At 42.8% G+C, this 18,443-nt stretch overlaps 1 protein-coding gene and 1 long non-coding RNA gene across 2 annotated transcripts in view; both read right to left on the reverse strand.

Moving 5' to 3' along the window:
- Window positions 1-18,443, reverse strand: part of rsrc1 (arginine/serine-rich coiled-coil 1) — a 117,301-nt gene that overhangs the window by 75,829 nt on the left and 23,029 nt on the right.
- Window positions 558-9,205, reverse strand: LOC116679271 (uncharacterized). Its single transcript, XR_004329479.1, has 3 exons — window positions 9,194-9,205; window positions 5,750-5,754; window positions 558-1,073 (listed from the first exon to the last, which is right to left on the reverse strand). It is a non-coding gene; the product is annotated as an uncharacterized LOC116679271 (long non-coding RNA).

The raw sequence follows: 18,443 nt of genomic DNA on the forward strand, positions 1-18,443 counted from the left end.
GTTTAAGCCTGTTGGGTGCTAACTCTAGCAGGAGGATAACTCAGTTTAGCCGTCACTTTTCTTTTTTCTCTTCAATGACAGCACTCCAAATTTATAAACAACAGAGTGTTGGAATCGACCAAAGTTCTCCTTTATTGACACGGATTGTGTCTGATGACATTGTGTCTTACATGGATTCAAGGTTTTCTAAACAAAACTTATCAAAAGATGGAGCAAAATCAGACTTTTCGCGAGTTAAGGAGGGCATTGCTCCATGACACGTAACAACATTTACAATAGGGAAGGCGAAGACATTTCTCCGTTCTCAGCTGAGGTAGACACATTGACGTTACCGCTGCTCTGTTTACCATTGCACATTAGCCTAGCAGCTAGCGGAGTGTCCTTCTGTTTATAGATTAATCCTGATAAAACCGCAAGGTTGAATTTCCGCCTGCATGCATGTTTCGTAGCCTAAAACAGAGCGGCTTATATTGGTAGAGAGATCAACAAGTTAGCCAACTGCCGAGTCGCCCTGTCTGGTCTCTGTCTGCTCAGCTGCTAGACGGGCTGCAACGTATGATGTAGTCTAAAGGCCGTTTCACGCTTGTGTGGAGGCTCCACGTAGAACTTTCGCCTTAGCCTACGTAAGTGGCCTGGTGTTTATACTTGTGCGCTGTTGTGGCATGTGTGTGTGTGTGTGTGTGTGTGTGTTGGGGGGGGGTGATAGAGCGAGGGAGAAGTGAGAGAGTGACATTGATTAGCTTCGTAGCGAGTACCGACTCTAGGGTAGTGAGAAAAACAAAGTGTCTCCCCTGTGTTTTCTGACCCCGGTGAGACATCTGTAAAAGTTAACCATGTCCTTGGTTTCATGTTGTTTCTGGAGAAGGAGAACCAGGAAGTAAGTCGGACAAAATGCAACGCTACCAAGCCACGGCCGAGCGACGAGCATCGCTGTGACACATTGTTACATTTTTCGCGAGGTGCACATCAGGCTACAGACTAGGGCCCGGCGTAGACGCAGAGGGGTCTGAGGGGGTACGCCGTCCATTCTACGCTCAACCATAAAACGGCCTTAAGGTTTAAGCCGATGTTTTCTCGGGGGTAACGCCATTCACCTTTCCGGCCGTATAGACAAAAGATAAAGCCACCGTGTCTTGAAAAGCTCTAGCTTGTTGTTTTATTCAATCAATCAACCTTTATTTCTAAAGCACATTTAAAAACAACCAGGTTGACCAAAGTGCTTTACATGAACATGAAACAATAAATAGACAGAATACAACACCAGACAAATACAACATCCAGCTCTCATGCTGGATTAAAAGCCAGGGAATAAAAATGTGTTTTTAGTCGCGATTTAAAAACCGGAAGGCTGGGGGCCAGTCTGACATGTAGAGGCAGCTCATTCCAAAGTCTCGGGGCTGCGGCTGAGAAAGCCCGATCCCCTCTACTCTTGAGCCGTGTTTTAGGGACAACAAGAAGAGACTGGTCTGCAGACCTTAATGACCTTGAAGGAGCTCGTGGCTTCAACAGATCAGTGATGTAGACTAGAACTAGTCCATGAAGGGCTTTAAAAACAAACAATAAAATCTTAAAATCAATCCTAAAATTAACTGGGAGCCAGTGAAGAGAGGCAAGGACAGGGGTGATGTGATCTCGCTTACGAGTTCCAGTAAGTATTGTTTACTTTTTAACTCACTCTACATCAACTTTGCTATCTCTTTTCTCTCGCTTTTCCTCACAGCGGGTCTCATACGCTTCTCTCCGTTATCGCTCGCTCACCTTGCGCGACCACACGGGCACCGACGTCACTGACGTAAGGCACCCTGCCATTCTCGCTCTAACTTACGCTACTCTCGTAAAGGGGTTGCGGCATACTGCACTACTGCGGTAATTTCTTGCTTTTCAACCGCGGTAGAGAAAACTCCATACCGCCTCAGCACTAGCTACAAGGTAGAGAGACAGAGAGCCTGACAAAGAATGACAAGTGAGAAAGGGAGGGGGTCAAAGACAGAGAGAGAGAGAGTGATGTACTGTTGTTCCAGGAAATGGTAATTAGTTATCTGAGGTAAATTAAGTAAAACTAGACAAACAAGTGTGAGTGTTAAATTGAGCCCTTGCAAGTCAATATAACCAATTTAACATCGTCACTGGATCCATCACACTGTCTGCACTTTTCTGCTTTCTCATTCCAGCTTTTTTTTTCCCTCTCCTTATTTAATACACTTCTTTAATCAGATACTTTTTCCTCTCGTTGTCTCCCCTGCGCGTTCCTTCGGCCTCTATCACTCACAGTGAATGTTCCGTTTCACTGTCTTCGAACCCTTTCCTCTTCTCTAAAAGAGGATCTTTCAGCTGTTATCTCATCATACCTCATTGTCTCTCCCCACCTGTCATTTTGCCCTCTCACAATCATCTGCCTGCCTCTCTCCCCCTCACCCCACCCCTCATCCTCCACAAAAAAAACCTGCGCTCCTGCTAGCAGACAATTAATTACAGAGCCAGCACCAGATGAGTTGTCATTTGTGGTCAAGTTTCTAATAATTGCTTTAGGTCTTTTTTCTAAGATGCCATCACCCCCCTTTCTTTCTCTTCCTCTCTCTACTTGCCTTCTCCTCTTCCCCTCCACCCTGACACGCCGGAGATAAATATCTTCAGTCAGTCAATAGAGGCGACAGAGGGACTTAAAATGCAGAGGCAGTCATTTGATTTCCAGCTAACAGAGCTGCCCATTAGCCCAGCACTCATCAGCCATGCATTACCTCTCAGGCCTGCTGTCCTGAGTGTGGAAGCTTTAACCCTTCCACTGTCCTACTGCTGTCCTACAGGTTTACCATGTATTATCAGGCATACTTTGCTCTCTTCCATTGGTCATTTGAACCTCTTTATAAGGGTGCTCTAAGCGATGTGACGCGTTTTTTAGGCTACAACATTTTTTGTCACATATAGCCAACATCTCCTCACTATCCGCTAGCTCCCTGTCCCCTGAACACACTGAAAAAAAAACTTGGTCTCTGTAGAAAGCCCAGGCTCCACAAACAGCAACAAAAACAAACTGGGGGTAGGGGGTGACAGCAAAATTTAATAATTAAGAAGCCAGACTTAGGGACATTATTTCTTGAAAAATTAAATAATCAAACAAATAGATTATCATAAGTTGAATTGTCAGTTGGTTTATTCTTACAATGCCTAGAACATCACATTGATGTGTGTGTGCTATGAAATCTTCATCATTTAAACAGTTGTGGAAATGTCTTCAACTTTAATACGTAAGGGCCCAGAATTAAGCTGTGCTGGACAACATATAACTTTTTACGGGGGAAACCTAGTAAAATAACCTATGACCATGGTTTAAGCACTCCTCAGTTGTTGTTTTTTTCTAAAGTGTACCTACAGTGGTGTGAAAAAGTGTTTGCCCCCTTCCTCATTTCCTGTTCCTTTGCATTTTTGTTCACACTTAAGTGTTTCGAACATCAAACCAATTTAAACAATAGTCAAGGCACACACAAGTAAACACAAAATCCAATTTGTAAATGAAGGTGTTTATATTAAAGGTGAAAAAAAATCCAAACCATCATGGCCCTGTGTGTGAAAAGTGATTGCCCCCTAAACCTAATAACTGGTTGGGCCACACTTAGCAGCAACAACTGCAACCAAGTGTTTGCGATAACGTGCAATGAGCTTTTACAGCGTCCTGGAGAATTTTGGCTCACTCATCTTTGCAGAATTGTCCTAATTCAGTTATAGAGGGTTTTCGAGCACAACGGCCTTTTTAAGGTCATACACAACATCTCAATAGGATTCAGGTCAGGCTTTGGCTAGGCCACTCCAAAGTCTTCATTTTGTTTTCTTCAGCCTTCGGTGGTGGACTTGCTGTGTGTTTAGGATCATTGTCCTGCTGCAGAACCCAGTTCGTTTCAGCTGAGTACCGAACAGATGGTCGACATTCTCCTTCAGGATCTCTTGGTAGACAGCAGAATTCATAGTTCCTTTTATCACAGCAAGTCTTCCAGTCCTGAAGCAGCAAAACCGCCCCACCATCACACTACCACCACCATATTTTCCTGTTGGTATAATGTCTTTTTTTTGAAATGAGTGTTCTTTCTACGCCAGATATACTTGGACACACACTTCCAAGAGTTCCACTTTTGTCTCATCGGTCCACAGAATGTTGTCCCAAAAGTCTTGGGGATCATCAAACGGTGTTGTGAGAAATTGAGACGAGCTTTGATGTTCTTTTTGCTCAGCATGGTTTTCTCCTTGGAACTCTGCCATGCAGCCATTTTTGCCCAGTCTTTTCCTGATGGTGGAGGCATGAACGCTGACCTTAACTGAGGCATTGAGGCCTGCAGTTCTTTGGACGTTGTGTGGGGTCTTTTGTGACCTCTTGGATGAGTCGTTGCTGCGCTCTTGGGTATTTGGGCGGCCGGCCACTCCTGGGAAGGTTCACCACTGTTCCATGTCTTCGCCATTTGTGGATAATGGCTCTCACTGTGGTTCGCTGGATTCCCAAAGCTTGGGAAATGGCTTTATAACCCTTTCCAGACTGATAATCTCTTACTTTTTTTCCTCAATTGTTCCTGAATTTCTTTGGGTCTCGGCATGATGTTAGCTTTTAAGGATCTTCTGGTGGACCTTACTGTGTCAAGCAGCTCCTTTTTAAGTGAGGCCTTGATTGTGAACAGTGTGTGGCAATAATCAGGCCTGGGTGTGGCTAGAGAAATTGAACTCAGGTGTGGACACCCCAGTTATAGTATGTTTAACTAGGGGGGCAATCACTTTTTCACACAGGGCCATGATGGTTTGGATTTTTTTTCACCTTTAATATAAACACCTTCATTTACAAATTGCATTTGTGTTTACTTGTGTTGTCCTTGACTATTGTTTACATTGGTTTGATGTTCCGAAACACTTAAGTGTGACAAACATGCAAAGGACCAGGAATGGAAGGGGCAAACACTTTTTCACACCACTGTATCTCTTTTTCATACACACCCTAGCTGCAGAAATAATATATCGGCCTACAGCAGCCTCTCACCCCTAAACCAGATATCAGTGAGAGATAGTGAGCAAAGGGAAGACAGGACACTGTAACTCTATAAAAGAGACATCATTCATAAGAGTGTGTGTGCATGTGTGAACCCCATTTGCTACAGTTCCATGCCTTGTCAAGCGTGTCATTGAGCATTCATATGTTGTTTGCCTGCTGATAGAATGGCAGGCATATTTATTAAAGACTCAATGTGATGGGGACACCAAAACGTACACGCACGTACACGCACGTACACACACACACACACACACACACACACACACACACACACACACACACACACACACACACACACACACACACACACACCACACACACACACACACACACACACACAACACACACACACACCACACAACACCCACACACACACACACACACACACACACACACACACACGTGACATCTGCCTGTTTAACTAATAGAAGGCAAAAGCTTGATATTAAGCATTCGAGGGACACGCACAATAATACAGGGAGCTGAGCTTTCCCCAGGCCTGATTGCCATCTCCATAGCTCCTTTTTAACAGGGCTGCCAATTGAAATTGAAATTGTATTTCTGTGTGTGTACTAGTAGAGCTACCTCTCAGGGTTTTATACAGCTAAGAGGAGGGCTGAGGGGGAGACACGCACACACACTCACAGGAAGGGATAATGCAGGGGTAAGTCAGGGGCTGTCACTCTTCCACGCAGAACACACAAGAGGGAACAAAACATCGACTTATGCTTCTATGCTTTCTATGTAATTCGGCATATGCGCGCACACGCATACACGCGCATACACACGCGGGTACACAAGCTGCCCCCCTTCTCAATGGAGGGGCTCCACTTTAGCATAATCCCAAAATGGTGGGGAAAAGCAGTCCATTAAAAATGGGGCTAACAAATTCAGCACTTTATGTTTCTCTGAAGGGAGGGTTAAGTGCAGTCAATAAAAAAGTCAGAAAAGGAGGAAGAAGAAAGAAAGGAGCTGATTTATGGCTGGCTTCTCTGCTGTCTGTAATAAACACACGCACGCTTGCACTCACGCACGCACCTGTTCATATGTGGCCCATATCTGACACCTCATGGACAACACACAAGCAAAAGAGATCTAGAAACACATGGAGCAGGAATTAAAGGACTGCAGTGCACTTCTTGAAACTTTGCAAGATTTGTATCAATTTAACAAACAAGAGTGCGTATCCTGATTACTTAACACCATGTGAGCTGAAAAAGGACGTTGAGCAATGGATATGCGATGGAGTGCTAAAAACCAATAGACATGTTCCAAAAAGTAAAGAAAGGGTGAGTTTCCAAGTTAAGGAGGACAAAAACTCTCATTTCACTTATTTAATTATGCTCACATCATAATAAATCACCGCTTAGGCTTTTTGGCTCAAAGCTTTTCTTCAGAGCGTTTGAAATAATCAGGTTCAATTCAGTGGGGCAGAGTCACTACAGCTAAGAGCTAATTATTCAACAAGCAATCAAATCAACCCATCTAATTGGTCTAAAGGCACAGGGAAACCACAGGTGATTCGAACACCATCACATACAATTTAACACATTCAACAACTTGTGGAGCAAAAATGTAAGGACTACACTTCTTAAAACTTTGCAAATTTGCATCACTTTAACAGACAAGAGTGCTTATCCTGATTACTTAACACCATCAATGTAATTTACATAAATCAAATCCGATATATCAGCCGATATTAGCGGATTTATCGGAATCGCTGTATGCGTCTGTTGATAAGTAGGATTGTCACCAAAGAACAATATGTTGTCACATTTTGAATACGAAGAAAAAAAAAAAAAACTCTACTTGTGCTTAGGACCTGACACATGTTCACATTTATTTTGCTGTTAAGAAACAAATCATGCATCAGTAGGTCATGGTTGAGGAACCATCTTCATCATCGACTCACCCGACCCAGATCATTCACACACGTACTTAAACACACACATATAACGTCATAGACCGAGCATGTCTCCCAACAGAGTGCCCATATCTTCCTCTTCTCAGCCTATACACACCAACCCAGTGCTGAATGGATGTGAATGCTGGGGCCAAGTTTTAAAGTAAATTGACTTCTTTTTAGTGCGTTACATAGAGGGAAAGTGGGACAAAGACAGAGAGAGAAAAAGCAAAAGGGAGACATGGAGAGCAATCAATTTCCCCCTGGTTTCTTCAATAGCTGGCGGTCCTTTTCATATCTCCCAATTAGAACCTTTCCTAATCAGAGAAATACCTCTCCATTATTGAGACGGAGACAATGATACTCCCCAACATTTCCGCCTGCTCCAAAACTCTTTAGATTGCAGTACTGGTACACAAAGGATAAAGCACTGGGCTATACGGCAGGGGGGACGCTTGTGTTAAAATCACATGTTGAAATCTTTTGGCTCTCCTCGTGGCCCCAGAAAAACTGATGGGGAACAATGGCAGCCCGGCACAGCATCTGTCATGGCACAATATAAAAAGATGATCTTGGCACCGAATGGACAAAAAAAAAAAAGAACGAGTGAGGAAGATGGGGGAATGAAGGGGAGGGGAAGGGGAGGGCCAGGCAAGAGGTAATTCATTTGCAAATCAGGGCCTGGCGCTCAGGTCTATTTCAAGCTGCCAGTGGGTGCCAGGAGTTAACAAGGTAATCAGTTTCAATCCTGCCCTTCAATCCCCATCCAGAGAATACCCAGGCTTTTCTATAGGGGCAGAGGGGGGGAAATAGCAATCTGGCTGCCGGCTGGCTGCACACACAGTACACACACCTGAAGACAAGTGTGTACACATTTACAGGCAGCCACGCATTTGCACAAACACGCACACACAGTTTATTGATAATTGTTTACAATGTGTCACTATATTTTGGACTTATTTAACTAAAAATATAAATCAATAGATTAATCAAAATTGGAAAAATATCGGTAAGTTTCCGACATGTTTCGAAGTGTTGCTGACCATAATGTCGCAAAAACTAAAAAAAATACATTTTAAAATAATGCACTTTTTCTAATAATATAAGTAGTTACAAAGGTACCCGTAAAGTTTTTTAGGTCATGTTACTGTAACCCTCTTTGATCTATAAAATAAATAACTGTATGTTAGAAGTCTTCCTTCTCCAAAAACCCCCAAATACACACAGGCTGTTCTGGACCTTAAGGTGGTACAAGCAAAATAGTAAAAAGAAAACAGCAAGCTTAATTTGTCCTAATCCTTTCTTCCTCTCTCTGTAGCCCTCTCTTTAGCCTGTGTCAGCTGTAACCGGCTGGCAGCGAGGTAGTTAGCTCCAGTTAGCCCCTCATCTGCATAATCAATATGACAACCTTATTTTTCTGATGCAAACAGGATTTTGCTGCTGAGCTGTTTGTTGATGTGTGTGTGCGTGTGTGTGTGTGTGCCCAGTCTGCTTCTGGCTAGCCTCAGTCATGGCCCTCTTTAGCCTTAATTAGATTAGGTGCGATTATCCCAGCTCTACCTTACAAGTGTACAGGCGGGATAAAGTGGCCACAAAGGCCAGCCTGTCACAGGGACGGGGCTCTGGTCTGCAGGTTATCAGGGTCCAGGGAGACACACCGCTACATTGTTATTCATATCATCTCCACACCGTTTTCTACTGTGCCTTTTTCACTTCTCTTCGCGCACTAATCCTCCCCCCACCCCCCTTCCATGTCTATGATGTCAAACTGGCGTAATCACTGGCCAGGGTAAGTCTCTCTTTTTTTCTCTCTGTCTGTCTGTCCGTCAGAAGACAAAACAACATGGCCCCAAGCGCTCTGCAGTCTGGCCTGCAGGGAGAGATGTCAGGAGTGTGAGAGAGTGTGTGTATGTGCAAAAGAGAGTGAGAAAGAGAGAGAGAGAGAGTGAAAGAAGGAGTGCATGAGATAGTTTGTGTGTGTGTGTGTGTGTGTGTGTGTGTGTGTGTGTGTGTGTGTGTGTGTGTGTGTGTGTGTGTGTGTGTGTGTGTGTGTGTGTGTGTGTGTGTGTGTGTGTGCGCTTCAAGGAAAAGGGGTACAAAGAGAAGTAAACCCCAGTCTCACACTAATGCAAATAGATAAATGAGCACAGCACGGACTTGCATGCACACATAGATGCCGAGGACAGAACGGGTGCTGCAGCGCACACGCAGCCACCTTGCAGCTGACAGTTGAAATCTATCAAGCACCAAAAGTTGGCATTGACTGTCTGGTCGGATTTGTACTCTGTGTTGAAGTGCTGATTGATTGCTTTTTGTGTTTGGACAATATTTAACACTTGAAAACTTTGGCTACTTCTGCAAGAAGGAAAAAAGGGTTTTGCAGACAAACATTATACTTCTCAAAGTATAATTCACTTTTTTTTAATTGGTAGTGGTATCCCAAATTTTAAATGATACCCAGCCCTATTCAACAGTGGATTCAGAAATACTATATACATATAGTATATAACATACATACATACAGTACATGCGTATACGTATGTAACATGCTGTACAGCATGACTATGTAAAAACTTCCCTCCTGAAGTGTACATTCAACTGTGTGGCAACTGTTTACCTGCAAAAATGTCTCTGCCATAACAATGGCCCCAACAGCATTATTCCTTCTGCCTAATAAGCATTTGTAAGTTTTACGAGATGAATCGCTACTCTGTTTCATTTTCGGAATTACTCCACCATTTCCCCTAAAAACACTTTCCACGAAGAGCTCAGCACTGACACAGCACTAATGGATGAAAACCTGTTAAGAAAGAAAAGTGCATGGGAGAGCAGAGGGATAAAGGAAGGTTTCTGACCCTTTCTGACTTAAAAACCAGAATTAAACATCTATCAACCGAGATCTAAACTTCTGCTGAAAAAGTGGCAGGATAAATGGGTGCGAGGGGAGGAAGAGAATGAGAGAGGAGGGAGGCTTCATAACTTTCCTGTGGCTTCTTAATGTTTATAATGAGCTGTGTATCAGTGACACAAATAAGTACGTCCATCCCTAAGTCATCACAATCAAGTGTACACATGCTTGTATGAGTGGTAACTACGCTCATAACTCTTTTTGTTTCAACTCTGTGTGCAAAAAAAAAAAGGAAAAAGATGGCTGCCAATCTGAAACCTCCACTGAGAATGATTGTTATATGCTGCTCTCAGGCAATATTTACTTCCACAACTGAGCCATGGTACTTAACTGTATGTCTGGAGCGCTGTTTACCCAGTCTGAAGGAGGCCTTCTTGTAATGATCAATGCCATTAGGCAAGACCTGCAGAGCCGTGTTTCTGTTTCAGGGCAGCAGAGGTTCAAATGCATGACGAAAGGTACTCTCTGATAACTGAAACTGTCTTTCTATCTCTTCTCTATGTTACTGCATCTGCTTACAGCTGGGCAATATATCGATATTATATCAATATTGGGATATGAGACTAGATATCATCTTAGATTCTGGATATCCTAATATCCTAATAGTGCATAAGTGTTATGCATTACTGCATTACAGCAAAGTTATGTCATTTTCTGATCTTACCACACTGCTGTAACTATTCTACCATTTGCCTTTTCCCACTTAGTCATTATATCCACATTACTGATGATTACTTTTCAAAAATATCATTGTGTAAATATTTTGTGAAAGCACCAACAGTCAACACTACAATATTGTTGCGGTATCGATATTGAGGTATTTTGTCAAAACTATTGTCATATTGGATTTTCTCCATAACACCCAGCTCTACATCTGCTCTCTCCAACTAAAAACAACATCTCTCTAAATAACAACAGCGTTTGTCAAGAAGACTTTAGACAACACCTTCTCTTGCCCCTGGTGCAGATGAAGAAGCACGGGAGTCTTCTTTTACACAAGATTCTCCACAGCAAACTTCTCCTCCTCCTTTAGCTCCCTCCCTCCCTCCACCATCACCCTGCTTCCTCCACCAAGGGAGAAAGCGAGGAAGAGAAAATAGGGCAGAAACAAATATTTTGTCGACAAGCACATTTACATAACCCTCCTAAATCGGAGCTGGCCTGTCATGTTTGCTGCTCATAACCTGCTGCTTCTAATCCTGCCTGCATCCTCTTCTGATCCATGAAGCTGAGCAGCCAGCCACTTCAACAGCAGCCAGGACTGCCGTCACTAGCTGCTGCTTCTGCTAAGACTGGGCCGGAAAAAGAGGAGAGGAGAAGGGAGGCAGGGAGAGGAGAAAATAAAAGAGAGGAACAGGGTAATTGGATTGGGGGGGGATCTTCTATTTGGCCAGGTCTGGTCTCTGTCATCACGCTCCAGGCCTGGCTTCTCTCAGTGCCTACAGCAGGTTTCAAACACATCAACACACACAACTCTAACCAGCATTGAATGGCTACCCAGTTCACTGTCCTGTGTACCGCTTAAGCCTGCAGGGTGTCTAGTGTGTGTGTTTTTTTTATATCTGTGTGAGTGTTTGCATACTCGCTCAACAACTCACTAAATGGTTAAACAGATTACAGAGCGCACTAAGTGGATTGACACAGCTCTCTATCGCTCGCTCAGGGTGTCTCTCCTGCGATTAAGAAAGGCCAGATTTCTCTCCACACACACACACACACACACACACACACACACACGCAGGCACACACGCAGGCAGGCACGCACGCAGGCATGCACGCACGCACGCACACACCCGAGACAAGGAGAGAGAGAGAAAGGTCATTCACAGGCACAGACAGCATTTTGTACATTAATTGACAGCCAGGACGTAAACACGTATAATAACGGATTCTAAAAAATATTAAAATGTATACACACAATACATTAGAATCTAATATTAACCCCAATAGTTGCAATCATCATCATCCTTGTCACCATTGTTCACTGGTGCTTTACTGTTTAATTCAGCATATTCAGCGGGTTGCAAATCATAGAAGTTAACCCAAAAACTTTTCGGGGGTATATGCGCCATTAAACAACTCTTATAGGAATAAACAGGGCTCCGTCTTATAATACATCAACGGGCTCTTACCTTTCTGGAATAACAATACTCAATGCCTGGGACTGCTGTTTGCTCTCTAAAACTTGTAACAAACCTTAAACTTTAAGCAGGTAACTTTAATTTAACTACCATGGATTTTACCCTGGATTATTGGACCCAGTCTGTCTGTGGTAGGGTGTATTCAGACCAAAGAAAGCAATCCGGCAATGCAACCGTGCCGTTTAGATGGCCCATTTGTGTGACGTCATGTTCTGTTAGAAAATAGAGTTTAAATTGCACAATTATTGTTTTTTGTTTCCGAACAGCTCGAACAGTCTGGTAAATTCAGAAAATGACATGTACTTTTGCTGTTACATCACAAAACCAACAAAAGACAACACCTATTACAATATAAAAATTTTGAAACTTTCGACTGGCAGGGATAGAGGCAGTAATGTTCACGGATTACTGTTTGGGACTATCAAACCACCTCAAAACCGACTCACAAGTCGGATCGCCGGTTACATGATTGGCCACGGCAGGGTGATGTCGGATTCAGTTTCTCCAAAAGTGGAACTCTGTCTCACTACAGGCTGCTGCAGGTTTTTGGGGCCCACACTGCCACAGTCTAAATGCACTACCCCCATTCAAAATGAATGGGAAGACCTGTGTTCTCCCCAGACTGTCTGAGGACCGCCGCTGTGTATGAATGCAGCCTTGCTCTGCTAAGCTGGACTTCCAGTACTCAAGTCATAATAATGTTATAAGTGCAAACAATAGACGCTGTTGAAGTGGTGCCCTTTTCTAGCAGAGAAAAACTCCTAAATGATTCTTTCACAGACAAAGACATCAAACCAGGCTTCAATAAAAGGTAGGCAGTCATTTCATTTCTTTAACCCTAAACTCATTAGACCAACTCTAGTTTTACATGCACAGGGAAAAGACAGCTCTCTGATGCCATGAGGTCTTCACACAGCACTCTGAGCCTCTGCTGCCCAGCCTCTGTCCATTTCACATTCATGTGACATGAAATTGAACCGAATGGACCAACATTACTCCCGTGACCCAGCACAGACAAGGAGTTCAGCCTAATTGGACAGACCTCTCTGATGTGGAGTAAGGCAGCCAGACCACGTTCTTCTACTACCTTGGTAATCGGTTACTAGGGATGGGTATCAAGAACCAGTATTAGACTAGTAACAGTTCCACACTGGTTAGTAACAAAGTATTAATAAGCTCCTGAACAAACAACACTGTTATTGTTTTTTTTTTATGCAACGCTGCCTGGTACCCGCTGGGTCTAAGCATCTGGTAATGGTTTTTAAACTAAAATGTGTTAGGTTGTACAACAAGTAGCGAACTCCTTTAAGGAGAAACAAGGCGCAAATGTGTCAATAATGTAAGCGAATGAGCGGGAGAGAGTTAAAAAGAGAGAGTATGTAACGGTGAGCATGAAGTTGGCAGATAGCTGTGAATGTAGCCGTGCGTGCGTGCGTGCGTGCGTGCGTGCGTGCGTGCGTGCGTGCGTGCGTGAATAAATGTCCAGTGAAGATCGAGTTTATGCAGCTAGGCTGTTTTCTATCCAATATATGCTCATTATCTGTGTGGGAAAAAGCAGCTAATGACTACACACAGCCACGGGCCAAGAAACAATGCAGCTGCACTGCTCTGTGTGCACATGTGTGTTGTCTATTGAGACCTGTGTGTGTGTGTGTGTGTGCGTGTGTGCATGCATGCTTGTCCACCTTTTGCATGTGGGCATCACTTCTATTTCAACCACCCTCATCCAACTACCCAACCCCCACCCACAACACCCACACACACACTTAGACACACATGCACACCTAATCCTCTTCAGCTTCACCCATGTCTCCTCTTGCTCCTAGCCACTAGGCTACCCCCCTTGACGCACACACAAATAATACACACACTTACAGCTCATTGATTTAAGTCAATGTAAGTGTATCCTAACCTTCCGAGGACGGTGTTTGAAGTCTTTCTTACCTCCCCAGACCCACTCCCAGAGCCAGACACAGCCTAGAGTCCTGCAAGAATGCAGACAAACACACACACACACACACACACACACACAACACACACACACACACACACACACACACACACACACACACACACACACACACACACACACACGGCAAGAGCAGTGGTCCCATCCACACCACCCATACACACACTCCCAACAGGCTGAGAGGATGCCGCAGGCAGGTGCTACATAAGCGCAAACACACACACAAACACACTTACTTTCTCTGTGTATTACCAACACTAATGAGCTGATAGATGTTCAACAGAGGCAAAGAAGCAGACAATCATTTCCTCAGAGTGAGGCAAGGAGAGAGAGAAAATCAACAGCAGTAAGCGTGAATGTGTGTGTGCTTGTGTCGAGGGTCTTGTTTTATTTTCTCTCTGCCTCACAGCCTCTAGGCTTCCAGAGGTTAAAGCTGAGCGATGAAGCAAAGCTAGCCAAACTGAGGCCTGCGGTTCCTGCTGGTACCCCTGTGGTGATGCTGGGTTCTGTTTAGCTTGTCAGGGGAAAACACAGTAATGTGAGGAATTACTAAACAATCACATTCACAGAGAGAGATGGGAATGGGCGGGTTGGTGCAGACGGCTCTATGGACAAAAGTGTCAAGGAAACATAATTAATTGTTGTTAATTTTAAAGACTTTTTAGGAAACTCCACCCTCATCAAATAAGCTATTTTAAAAGGTGTCAACAATAGACGCTGTTGAAGTGCTCCCCCTTGCTAGCAGAGAAAAACTCCTAAATGATTCTTTCACAGACAAAGACTTCAATAAAAGGTAGGCAGTCATTTCATTTCCTTAACCCTAAGCTCATTATACTAAATCTAGTTTAACATGCATAGGGAAAAGGCAGCTCTCTGATGCCATGAGAGGTCTCCACGCCACCCTCTGAGCCTCTGCTGCCCAGCCTCTGCCCATTTCACACTCATATGACATGAAATTGAGTTAGATGGACCAACAGTAATCCTGTGACCCAGCACAGACAAGGAGTTCAGCCTAATTGGACAGACCTCTCTGATTGAGGATGTGGAGTAAGGCAGCCAGCCGACGTTCTTCCACTACCTTGGTAATCTGTTACAGAGGAAAGCAAAGAGGTGGACACTGCCGGAAAGGGCGAAGACTTCTCTTGAAAGCAGACAAATGCTTTTGACGTACGAGTCACGTTTGAGGAGGGAGACGGACACAAAGGGAAAAGAGGGAGTATGCATAAAGTATCTGTGTGTGGATGTGCATTAACATAACCAGCAAAAACACTAGGCCTTGACTTTGCTTCATCCATATCCTACATTCCTTTAAGCCTGAACCTCTGCAGCTTGATTATAACTTTCTGTGTTGGAACCGTCATGTAGATGTACATTCTGCATTTCTGCTCATTAATAACAGGTGGGATTTGGGTCTGAACATCAGGTGAGAAATGCTGTTACATTCAAATGATACTTTTGTCAATGATCTGCCTGGGGGCAACACAACAAGTGTGTTTATCCTGCTCTGATTTAGGGAAGAAAGAAAACATGAAATGAAACCGGACCTGACTCAGGCCCCACAGAGAAAGTATCGGGTCCACTTCCATGCAGATTAAGAATCAAAGCTATTTTGCATACCTTTGTAATTTGTCCCTAGTATATTTTAGTGAAGGGGCTCATGGAAAGATTGTTGAGTTGCTCATCTAAATTAGAAAAAAATTAAATAATTATTTTATTTTATAGAAGCTACATTTTTTGTGTTTCGGAGGAAAACAAATAGGATTATAAATAAATTGGATTATAAATTGTGTGTGAACTTAAGAAGGCTAAATGTATTGTCCCAATAATCAATTAACTGCGGCACTCTTCTGCGGCACTCTTCAGTTTCCCACCAACCTGTGTCAGTTGTAACACATTAACACCAAATAGTGCAATTAAGATTGCATTAAAACTAGTTAGCAGCAAGCAGAGAAATAAAAATAGATCCCTAATACTAATGGATAAATGGTTAAAGTTGCATTCGTAACAAACCAAAACACATTTTAACCCCATTTGCATAAATTATTGTGTTAAATGAAATCCAGTTTATGGATGCACATCAGTTAAAATCAACATATTTGAAACATGACGGAAGGTGCTGATGAAGGCCTATTTGTGCTTTGAGGGGTTATGTCAAACATAAAAAGGTTGGGAGCCACTTGAATATATTGAACTCTATTCTGAATGTACAATATACACAATAAACAAGTAAGCCGCCTTGCTGAGAATTCTATCAAGGAAAAGAAAGAAAAGCACACATAAACAAAGTGTTACAGGGCTAAATTCTTATGTTTACTCTGCAAATACGAAGCCAGAGGATTACACAGAGCAAAGCTGACCTACTGACACACACACACACACACACACAAACACACACACACACACACACACACACACAATCACCCACTTACCCTTTGCCACCGGTGAAAGATCTCAACAAGATCTCTTAACAACAGCTAGTCTTTTTCAATAAATTTTGCATGAAAACATGCCGCTGGTGCACCAAGTTGCCTGCTGTCATACTAGAGGATTGTTAAATGTTTAATGGCGACAACACCACACACAAGCGTGCACACACAGAGTCAGTGTCAGGGTGCTGCTCTGAGGGGGCCCTCTTTCATCCTGACAGACACTATAAAGCTCCTGTACCTCTTCTCCACCCCGCCGTCAACAGCGCACTGCTTTACTCCTCTCCTACCACCCAGCAAGGCAACCTGGATGTAAATGAGGTTGTAGTGTGTGTGTGTGTGTGTGTGTGTGTGTGTGTGTGTGTGTGAGAGCAAGAGAGTAAGTGGCGAGGATCAGGGGCTTACATAAAGACCCTACCCCCATCACCATTAAGAGAAGAAGAATGATAATGGAAAAGACAGAAAAAAGACATAGACAGGATACAGTGCAGAAAGCATCGTTTTACATATTCCTGAAACGTTTCCCTGCCTTTGCCTTTCTTCTGCTAAAGAAACTCAACTTCTGTGGGAGCATCTGGGGAATAACAGGAACATCCATGTCAGGCAGCTTTTGGACACTCATAGTAACATCATATCAAGGTCCACAGATAGAACAACATCATTTAAATGTTAAATTATAAAATAGTTTTACTGTAAGTGTGATATTGTTGACAATTTAAAGTCAAAATAAAGTGGAAAAAAGATCATCAATTTAAAATTAACCGCAAAATGCATGCAGCAGAGACGAGGTGGTGGAACAGGAGCGGGTCTTATAGGTCTTATAATACATCCCTGAACGCAGCTCCTTGAGTAGAAATGGATAAATAAAATGGTCTTTTGAATGGCAAGATAAGTTTCAAAGCCCCTCCAGAAGGTTCTCTTCACAAGACTAAAGCTATTCACATGTACTGTCAATGTGAACGGAGATACCAATGGAGTAGACCAGTCTCAAATACAATCTTCAGCATTAAAAACTTCCCATTTAAAGTACATTTAGAACAGATTAAAAAAAAGTGTGATTAATTTGCAAATTATTGCAAGTTAGCTAGGATTATATATATATATATATATATATATATATATATATATATATATATATACACATATATATATATAAAAAAAATCCAAACAGTGTACCGGTCAAAAGTTTGGGGTCACTTAGAAATTTCCATTGCACTCCATTATAGACAGAATCCCAGCTGAGATCAGTTGCATTGTTTTCTTAACCAGGGCAGCAGTTTTCTACATTACATTATGTGCTTACAAAATTGCATAAGGGTTGTCCAATGTTTTCTTAGTTAGTTTTTTTAAATGATATCAGATTAGTAAACAGAATGTGCCTTTGGAACATTGGGTGAATGGTTGCTGATAATGGGCAATGTAGATATTGCATTAAAGATCACCCACCCACTCAGATCAGCTGCTATCCTGTCTATAATGGAGTGAAATGGAAATTTGTAAGTGAACCCAAACTTTTGACCGGTAGTGTATGTCACCTGGTATGTTGGCAGGTTAACACCTTATGGTTTGGTCAGAATTATTTTAACGTCATACCTCCACAGGTTTCAGTAAATTGGAAGGCCAAATAGGAGGATAGACAGTTTGAAATATATTAACACTGCTGCAGGTGGAAATGCATACACACACACACACACACACACACACACACACACACACACAGACCAACAAACCTACTACATATATGAGCACACACACACGTGCACCCAGACTAGCTTAAGCGGGGTCAGAGATAAAGGAAGAGATTCCTATCGATGCTGAAGGATATTGAAGCCTTAATAAGAAAATAGATATAGTCTGCTGGCCTTACATTTCACTGTTAGCTTTATTTGTTTTCCTGATACAGATCTAAGAAAGGCAATATGTAATAGCTTCAAATAAATAAAAAGCAAATCTCCATGTTCTGTTCACAGAGAAATCTTGAGCCCCACGGTAATCACTGATGACCAATAAAGTCTCAATTAGGATAATAAAGTAGTGCTACATACATGGAAATTGTATTAAAAAGGATAC

Source organism: Etheostoma spectabile, chromosome 3, assembly GCF_008692095.1.
Source record: "Etheostoma spectabile isolate EspeVRDwgs_2016 chromosome 3, UIUC_Espe_1.0, whole genome shotgun sequence".
NCBI lineage: Eukaryota > Metazoa > Chordata > Actinopteri > Perciformes > Percidae > Etheostoma > Etheostoma spectabile.